The sequence below is a fragment of the Adiantum capillus-veneris genome, chromosome 22 (genome assembly GCF_014529385.1).
Source record: "Adiantum capillus-veneris isolate H3 chromosome 22, ASM1452938v2, whole genome shotgun sequence".
NCBI lineage: Eukaryota > Viridiplantae > Streptophyta > Polypodiopsida > Polypodiales > Pteridaceae > Adiantum > Adiantum capillus-veneris.
The window spans coordinates 108,369,996-108,379,835 of NC_140952.1; positions in this window are offsets into that span (position 1 = coordinate 108,369,996).

The window sequence follows — 9,840 nt, forward strand, 5'->3', positions numbered from 1 at the left end:
TGGTGGATCTATAATCTACTCATCCCATAAACATTGTGTAAAATTACAAGTGTTATGATGGCCAAGTGCAAAATGCACCTAACTTTAAGACATGGCCAGAATGGCCAAGTGGTGGATCTAGGAGACACCAACAATTAGATCCACAATTCAAGCCTTTGTTATAATGGCCATGTGGTTGATCCTTGATGCATATAATTTCCAATTCTTACTCTAAATAGCCAAGTGGTGGATCTAGCATCTACTCATCCCACAAACATTTCTAAAATTACAAGTGTTATGATGGCCAAGTGTTGATTGCACCTAACTTTAAGACATGGTTAGAATAGCCAAGTGGTAGATCTTTGATGCAACTACTTCCCAATTCTTAGTCTAAATGGCCAAGTGGTGGATCTAGAATCTACTCATCCCACAAACATTGTGTAAAATTACAAGTGTTATGATGGCCAAGTGTTGATTGCACCTAACTTTAAGACATGGTTAGAATGGCCAAGTGGTGGATCTTTGATGCACCTACTTCCCAATTCTTAGTCTAAATGGCCAAGTGGTGGATCTAGGATTTACTCATCCCACAAACATTGTGTAAAATCACAAGTGTTATCATGGCCAAGTGTTGATTGCATCTAACTTTAAGACATGGTTAGAATGGCCAAGTGGTGGATGTAGGAGACACCAAGAATTTGATCCACAATTCACGCCTTTGCTATAATGGCCAAGTGGTGGATCTTTGATGCACCTACTTTCCAATCCTCGGTCTACTCATCCCACAAACATTGATTAAAATTACAAGGGTTATGATGGCCAAGTGTTTAATGCACCTAGCTTTAAGACATGGCTAGAATGGCCAAGTGGTGGATCTAGGAGACACCAACAATTGGATCCACATTTCAAGACTTCGCTATAATGGCCAACTGGTTGATCGTTGATGCATCTAATTCCCAATTCTAAGTCTAAATGGCCAAGTGGTGGATCTAGGATCTACTCATCCAACAAACATTTTGTAAAATTACAAGTGGTATGATGGCCAAGTGCTGAATGCACCTAGCTTTAACACATGGCTAGAATGGCCAAGTGGTGGATCGAGGAGACACCGAAAATTGGCTCAACAATTCAAGCCTTCGTTACAATGGCTAAGTGGTGTATCTTTGATGAATCTAATTCCCAATTCTTTATCTAAATGACCAAGTGGTGGATTTAGGATCTACTCATCCCATAAACATTGTGTAAAATTACAAGTGTTATGATGGTTGAATGGCCAAGTGGTGAATCTGGGAGACACCAAAAATTGGATGCACAATTCAAGCCTTCGTTATAATGGCCAAGTGGTGGATCTTTGATGTATCTAATTTCCAATTCTTAGTATAAATAGCCAAGTGGTGGATCTAGAATCTACTCATCCCAGAAACATTGTGTAAAATTACAATTGTTATGATGGCCAAGTGTTGAATGCACCAAACTTTAACACATGGTTAGAATGGCCAGGTGGTGGATTTAGGAGACATCAAAAATTGGATCCATAATTCAAGCCTTTGATATAATGGCCAAGTGGTGGATCTTTGATGCATCTACTTCTCAATTCTTAGTCTAAATGGCTAAGTTGTGGATCTAGGATCTACTCAATTCACAAACATTCTGTAAAATTACAAGTGTTATGATGGCCAAGTGTTGAATACACCTAGCTTTAAGACATGGTTAGAATGGCCAAGTGGTGGATCTAAGAGACACCAACAATTGGATCCACATTTCAAGCCTTCGTATAATGCCCAAGTGGTGGATCGTTGATGCATCTAATTCCCAATTCTTAGTCTAAATGGCCAAGTGGTGGATCTAGGATCTACTCATCCCACAAACATTGTCTTAAATTACAAGTGTTATGATGGCCAAGTGTTGATTGCACCTAACTAAAGACATGGTTATAATGGCCAAGTGTTTGGATCTTTGATGCAACTACTTCCCAATTCTTAGTCTAAATGGCCAACTGTTGGATCTAGGATCTACTCATCCCACAAACATTGTGTAAAATCACAAGTGTTATGACGGCCAAGTTTTGATTTCACCTAAATTTAAGACATGGTTAGAATGGCAAAGTGGTGGATCTTTGATGCACCTACTTGTTACCATATACATGTGGTAGTGATGTGTGTGAACACACTAGGACCGCCGGGGCATTTTTTCCCTCTTTAGGAGGTTTTTTCCCCCGTGCATTGTATATACGCCCATCACTCTAGGGCTATCTATCTTTCCATTGCACACTAAGTAACACACTCTCTATTGTGTGCATTGAGCTTCCTTCGTCTTCTCCAAGCTGTGTGTGTTTCTCTACAACCCTAATTCCAACACTACTTCCCAATTCTTAGTCTAAATGGCCAAGTGGTAGATCTATGAGCTACTCATCCCACAAACATTGTGTAAAATCACAAGTGTTATTATGGTCAAGTATTGAATGTACCTAACTTTAAGACATGGTTTGAATGGCCAAGTGGTGGATCTAGGAGACACCGAGAATTGGATCCATAATTCAAGCCTTTGCTATAATGGCCAAGTGGTGAATCTTTGATGCACCTACTTCTTAGTTCTTAGTCTAAATGGCCAAGTGGTGGATCTAGGATCTACTCATCTCACAAACATTGTGTAAAATTACAAGTGTTATGATGGCCAAGTGCTTAATGCACCTAACTTTAAGACATGGTTAGGATGGGCAAGTGGTGGATCTAAGAGACACCAACAATTGGGTCCACATTTCAAGACTTTGCTATAATGGCCAAGTGGTTGATCGTTGATGCATCTAATTCCCAATTCTAAGTCTAATTGGCCAAGTGGTGGATCTAGGATCTACTCATCCCACAAACATTTTGTAAAATTACAAGTGGTATGATGGCCAAGTGGTGAATGCACCTAGCTTTAATACATGGCTAGAATGGCCAAGTGGTAGATCTAGGAGACACTGACAATTGGATCCACAACACAAGCCTTTGTTATAATGGCCAAGTGGTATATCTTTGATGTATCTAGTTTCCAATTCTTAGTGTAAATGACCAAGTGGTGGATCTAGGATCTACTCGTTCCATAAACATTGTGTAAAATTACAAGTGTTATGATGGTCAAGTGCTAAATGCACTTTAAGACATGGCTAGAATGGCCAAGAGGTGGATCTAAGAGACACCAAAAATTGAATCCACAATTCAAGCCTTTGTTATAATGGCCAAGTGGTGGATCTTTGATGTATTTAATTCCCAATTCTTAGTTGAAATAGCCAAGTGGTGGATCTAGAATCTACTCATCCCACGAACATTGTGTAAAATTACAAGTGTTATGATGGCCAAGTGTTGATTGCACCTAACTTTAAGACATGGTTAGAATGGCCAAGTGGTGGATCTTTGATGCACCTACTTCCCAATTCTTAGTCTAAATGGCCAAGTGGTGGATCTAGGATTTACTCATCCCACAAACATTGTGTAAAATCACAAGTGTTATGATGGCCAAGTGTTGATTGCATCTAACTTTAAGACATGGTTAGAATGGCCAAGTGGTGGATCTAAGAAACAATATGTGTTTTATAACTTTTTAGAGTGGACAATCGGTAGATCTAAAATGCAACAAAGCTTCTATAAGTTGTTTAAACTATTCACTTATTGTGGATCAAGGATGTGATAAGTGGTGAAAAATGTTTTTGGTGGATTTAGAATACACTTAATCTGACAGAATCCATTAAGGTTGGCCAAGTGGTGGACCTTGGATGGATGGACAGTTCAACAACTATGATTGAATCTTTGATTGAGCTAGTATCTACTCTTCCATTATTTCTAGATTGGCCAAGTGGTGGATCTAAGATGAGTACTAGTCTTCCACAACTTGTTTTGATTCAATATATAGGATGCACATCACCATTCCAAACTTCATTAGAACGACTTTGATTTTATTTAGGATGCATCCTTCATTGCACAAATTGAGAAAAATTGATGATTATTTGGATGTCAATAATCATGTCAAAATATCTTGTTTGCTCATATGTCATTCTCTAGGAGTCCATTGTGTGATCTTTCATTGTTTTTTGCTTAGATCCAGGGATTGAGGGTGGGATAGATAAGGAATGCTTCAATCCAACAGCAAATAATGAGAACCTTCCACATGTATCCACAAAGGTCTCACTTGAAGAATTGAATCCAATTATTATTGATACTGAAATGCAAATACCTGAGGCCTCTTTGCTACATCTTTCATCGAAGGAAGCCATGGGTGAAAACTTTCAATCTATAAAAGATGTGCAAGAGAGTGTTGTTGATGCAACTACTTTGGTTTCATCCAATCCCAACAAATCCATGTTGACAATAATATTGGACTTGAATGGTCTACTATTGAAACGAAGTCAACAACCATCATCTATTCAATATGATTCACGAAGGCATATTGTGTTACGGCCACGGTGCATCCACTTTTTAAAGACCATATTGAAGAGATTCAATGTTGGGATTTGGTCAACAGCTAGAGAAGCTAATGTTTACCAGATGTTGAGAGCACTTCAAAGCACTGCAGAGGAGATATTGCCATTTTTTGTAGTTTGGTCTCAAGAATCTTGCTATGTTCCCGAAGGCGTGCAATTTTTTAGAGCAGACAATCCTCAAGTTCTAGCTATGTTTAAGCCATTGGCAAAAATATATGCATGCTTTGAATGTGATCCACGCAGAACAATTCTTGTGGATGACTCTCCATACAAATGTTGTGTTCCACCTACAAATAATTGCATAATTCCTTCAAAGTTTGATGAAGAAAATATGGTTGATAGTGTTCTCATAGAAGAGTTGCTCCCATTCTTGTTGACTCTAATCGTTATGGACAAGCCCCAATACCCAATGACAATGAATACAAAAGTCTCATGGACTATTAAAAAGATTGAAACTCAAGATGGTCACAAAACGAGATAACCACAAATAAGCTACCAATGTTTGAGAAGCTAGGAGACCTTTTTGGCAAGCAGGAGGAGTCAACTAATCCAAGCAGGGAAAAGGAGATTAGAAGGAACAAAATAGTAGAAATAATGGCAAAAGAATAAACCAATATTGATATGATGAAGGGAGCACAATTAATATCCTTAGCAAGGAAAGCTGGGTTGTGCCACACCATCATTGAAGGCTGTAACAGCTAAGTCTTTTGTGAAGAAGCTACTAAATGAGCACAATCTTCTCAAACACTAAGGTACTACTCACTAGAAATCATGTTGAATTTTCAATAAATACTTTTGCAAATGATATTTGTATTTTGATTCAGAACACTCACTTCATCATGGTTTCTTGCAGATTTCATCTAGATTATTCTTTGAAGGAGTATTTCATAGGGAATTTGGACCATTTCATTTAGATGAAAGAAGAAACCTCTAAGAACAGCCAGGGGTTACTTTACAAAATTTTGTGTCTTTGCGATCTAAAAACAATTCACACAAAGATTATTCTCTGTGTTTGAGTTTTTCTTGATATTGAACCATTGGTTTTTAGACCAATTTTCACCTTTGTACTTCACCATTGGTTTTTAGACCAGTTGTATCAATTGACTTGGAGAGCTTTAAAGTTTACTTATGTATTGACAAATTGCCCTACTTTTATAATCAGATGGTATTTTAGTATTGTGATACCAATTTAAGATTCTTTTGGATGTCTATAGTGATCAAATGTTGAATGCTAAAACCATCAGTTTTGTTTTAAGCTTTAAAAATGAGTAGCAACTAAATGTTTCGTGTTTCTTTTCAGAGTCAAAAGAAAGAAATATGTTGTTTCTAGATTGGGATAATTCATTTGAAAGAGAAAAATTTTCTATTCAACCTTTTATGGGACCGCCATCAACCACCCCCTACTCAGTTACTACTTACCTTGAAGCAACAACGGAGGGTTCTTATCTTAGATATAGAGGGTTTACTACTTCATTCAGTTGAAATGCGACACAGTGATATTGTTCCATCATGGGCCGAGCACATGCGGATTGTGCTTGACAAAGATGAAGTTTATCATGTGGTGCGCCGTGATGCGGAAGCTTTCTTGGACTTTTGTTTTGATTATTTTGAACCTTGGATATGGAGTTGCTATAACCTAACCAAAGCTCAATATATACTTGAGATGTGCTTTCCTAGGCATTGTTCAAACTTCAAGATGTTTATGAGCAATAAGCATTGTCAAAATCCAAATATCATGATTGGATATAAAAGAGTTTATCATAAGAATTTGACTTCGGTTTGGGAGATGTTTGAGGATCTACATGCTAGCAACACATTAATTTTTTATGATACTCCATATAGAGTGATGTAGAATATGCCAAGAACTTATCTCATATTTCCAAAATTCTGGAGACAAACACCTGAACGACTTCAATGCTTCTTAGAAGGCACAATAGCTCCATGGTTAGTGGGATGGTTGTATGCAAGAAAAAAGAGGAGTTATACTTCCAATACAATTGTGAACAACGTGGATCCTGAGATAACTTATGTCATGAATGTCTACTTGTCAAGAAGACAGTGTTGAGAGTCACATATTGAAGTTGTTTGGCAAGAATGTAGTGACGGAGATATCAATTGTACACAAAACAAGATATCAATTAGAACTAGTTCATTGTAAATTGTTATTCAAGGTGAATATAAATTGTACATTTATCTTTCATCCAACCATTTATCACATTATTTTTTTCTACTTGAAGTGTATCCTATTATAAGGGGACTTCTATTCAATCTAATGTGTTTCACATGGAGTGCACCTTAACATTTGGGGGACTCTTTATTAATGGAGTGCATTTTTCTTATGGGTGCTCTTTTCCTTGAAAATTATCTATATTGTGCTCATATCTTGTGTAAATGGATCCACTATAAATATTTAGACCTTGTTGTAACTTGGATGTTTCCACAAAGTTCACCCTAGTGAAAGGGGACTTCTTTATTAATGGAGTGAATTCTAATTTAAGGATACAAATTTTTCTTTGTATTATAAGTTTGGAATGATATCACTATTTTTGTTTACAATGTATAAATGTATTTAGTCAAGAGAACTCTTTTTTCTTCAAGACACAAGTACAACATGAACAATGTCCTTTTTTCATGAGTATGACTTCTTATGCTGGGTGAATGGGTGGTAAATATTATTTTGTACTTAATATAACTTGTATCAATAAAAGGCCTCTTTTTTTATACTCATTCAATAAAAAAATTATTCATTGAACAATGTTGTTGTCATATTAGCATGGAGACTCATACAAAAATATGCCATGTTGTTGTGATATTGGCATGGGAATTCATATGCATGTATTCATGCACAAATAAAAAATTTCTTATGTAAATCAATAAATTTTGAAAAATATGCATCATAACCCATTCATTTAGAACATAATATCAAAATCGCAACTCTTTATCATAAAATCCATTATTGACATTAGTTTAATTCTTCTTTCTTAAGACTTATGTTTTCCAAATATGTTTAATGATAAGAACAATGTAATAAACACAAGAGGTTTACCTTTATTATAGTTTCAAATAGATTGAAATTTTCTTTATAGCAACTACTTTTTTCTTGTCAATACACATAGAATAGCATTGATACAAGTAGCATGAAATTGATGAAATTGTCTAGAACGGCCAAGTGGTGGATTTAAAAACCCCTTTGTTATAAAATGTATAAAATTAGGATGACTTAACATAAGTGTAGTTGAATACATAAATGTCTTATCCTCATGAACATGTTTGAAAGAATACATCTATGTACATATAGTGGCGTATCACATGGTATTCTAGAATGTAATATATGTGATCTTGACACTTCTTGATGTATCTCAAGAAATATCTAAAAAAGCAAAGTGAAAGCGATATCTTAAATAAAATTCTTTTTTTTGTTTGCTAATGGTCAAATTGGCATTTAGAACAACTTAGAAATATATATAGGTACTCATTTTAACATATCACTTTGAGTGTAGCTTGGACAAGAAGTTGACTTTGTATTCCTCCATAGGTTAAGGAAACCTAGCTTGGACAAGTGGTGGGATTTATATTCCTCTAAGGGAGCCTAGCTTAGATAAGTGTACCATGAAACCAACACTCTTATGATGCAACCAATCATATGATACATGTTTTATGTATGCTTCATGCCTCAAATGAAAAAATCCTAAATTAGTAATGGAATTTTCTTGGATGAGGTTGAATGTCATAGAAAGGTAGGTTGTTTTCCTAAATTTGGGTCCTAGTTTGGACAAGTGGTGGACCTTGAATAAGTTTAGGTACTCATCTTGAAATTAGCTTGGATAAGTGGTGGGCCTTGAAACTTTACCTTTAGATAAATCATAGGTAGGATGTCGAATTTTTTTCTCAATGTGTAATCTACGTGCATAATTTGGAATGAGACCTTAACAAAATTGACATCTTTGACAAAGATCTCATTACTTTCTACATGATATGTTGAAAGTTGTCCAACTTAGGAATTGGGATTTTCCCACTTTACCTAATATAGCCTTACTTGATCAATATGAGGGAGTCCAAGCTCTTGTAATTGCTGATGTGAAGAGCCCTTCAGATCCGAGAGAAGATACAGAGTGTCTAGACCATGTAGAGGAGGAGGCCAACATTGCAAATCAAAGCCAGGAACAGACAACAGAACAAGTTAACCATTTGGCCATGGAAACACAAGAGTCTTGTACTGCACAACCACAAGAGGTGGATACCCTTGGCAATACAAAAGGGAACATCGACACTCAACAATAGAATGTCAACATTAGAAATGACCAGTATGGACTCTTGCTTCAAGTAGATATGGTTGTTTCGGTAATATCCATTGTACTTAAATAATATACTCTTTTTGCTTTCTAACTACTTATATGTATGCACACAATGATTGCAGAGACTAATTATTTTGTATCTCAATGGATTGTTGCTGCTACGACAGCCATACAATGTACATACAGAGATCTCCAATTTACGTAGTTTTCGCTTGGGAAATCTCAGAGTAGTAATGCGACCAGGCACAAAGGAATTTTTGAATTTTCTGATTCCATGGTTTAGGGTTGCTATCTGGTCTTCAATGCAAGCCCAAAACTTGAATCCCCTTGTTTCCATAGTTTGTAGTTTGGTTGAAATTCAGAGATCAGATTTTTATTTTGTGTATAGTCAAAGAAATTGTAATACCACTGTGGGACATTTCCACCCAACTAAAATAACTCAACAAAGAGACCAACAGGACAGAAATTTGCAAGTTTCACCAATTTAGTGGGTACAAAGTTTCGAAGAGACCTCTGAACATCCCTATAGAGCGTGCTCCTCAATGCCTCACTCATTGTTGTGTCGGGAACGGGCCAATCCATGGAGTTCCAGTTGGTTGGTAGTGAAACCTTCACCAACACTCCTCTCTAATTCCTTTGATTGAGTTGGTAGAAATGGTCATAGAAGAAAATACCCTCGTCTGCAAGGCTTTTGCTAGTTCTGCCCGCATATTGCAAGACCCCAATCTGAGCATGGCTCCCATTCCTCATATGAGGAAGGATAAACATTTGTCAATGTAAAAGAATAGAAATAAATACAAAACTATGTATAACCTAATTAAACATTTGTAATAAGAGAAGAGAAAAATAGATTCACATTTGAAATGCAAGATAACATTTATAGAGGAGTGCTAAATAATTAACTCACATTTGCATCGTGGATTATGCACCATGGAGACATCTCCACCATTAGCAATCACATCAGAGTGAGTGAAAACATGTTGAACAAAGACCTCTTTCACAGTCTTCTTACCAATTTCGACTTTGAAATCCAGAACTCTTGATTTCCATACAGAACGGAACATATTTGTTGCTTTCAAGCTTTTCTCCTTCTTGGCTACATAAGAA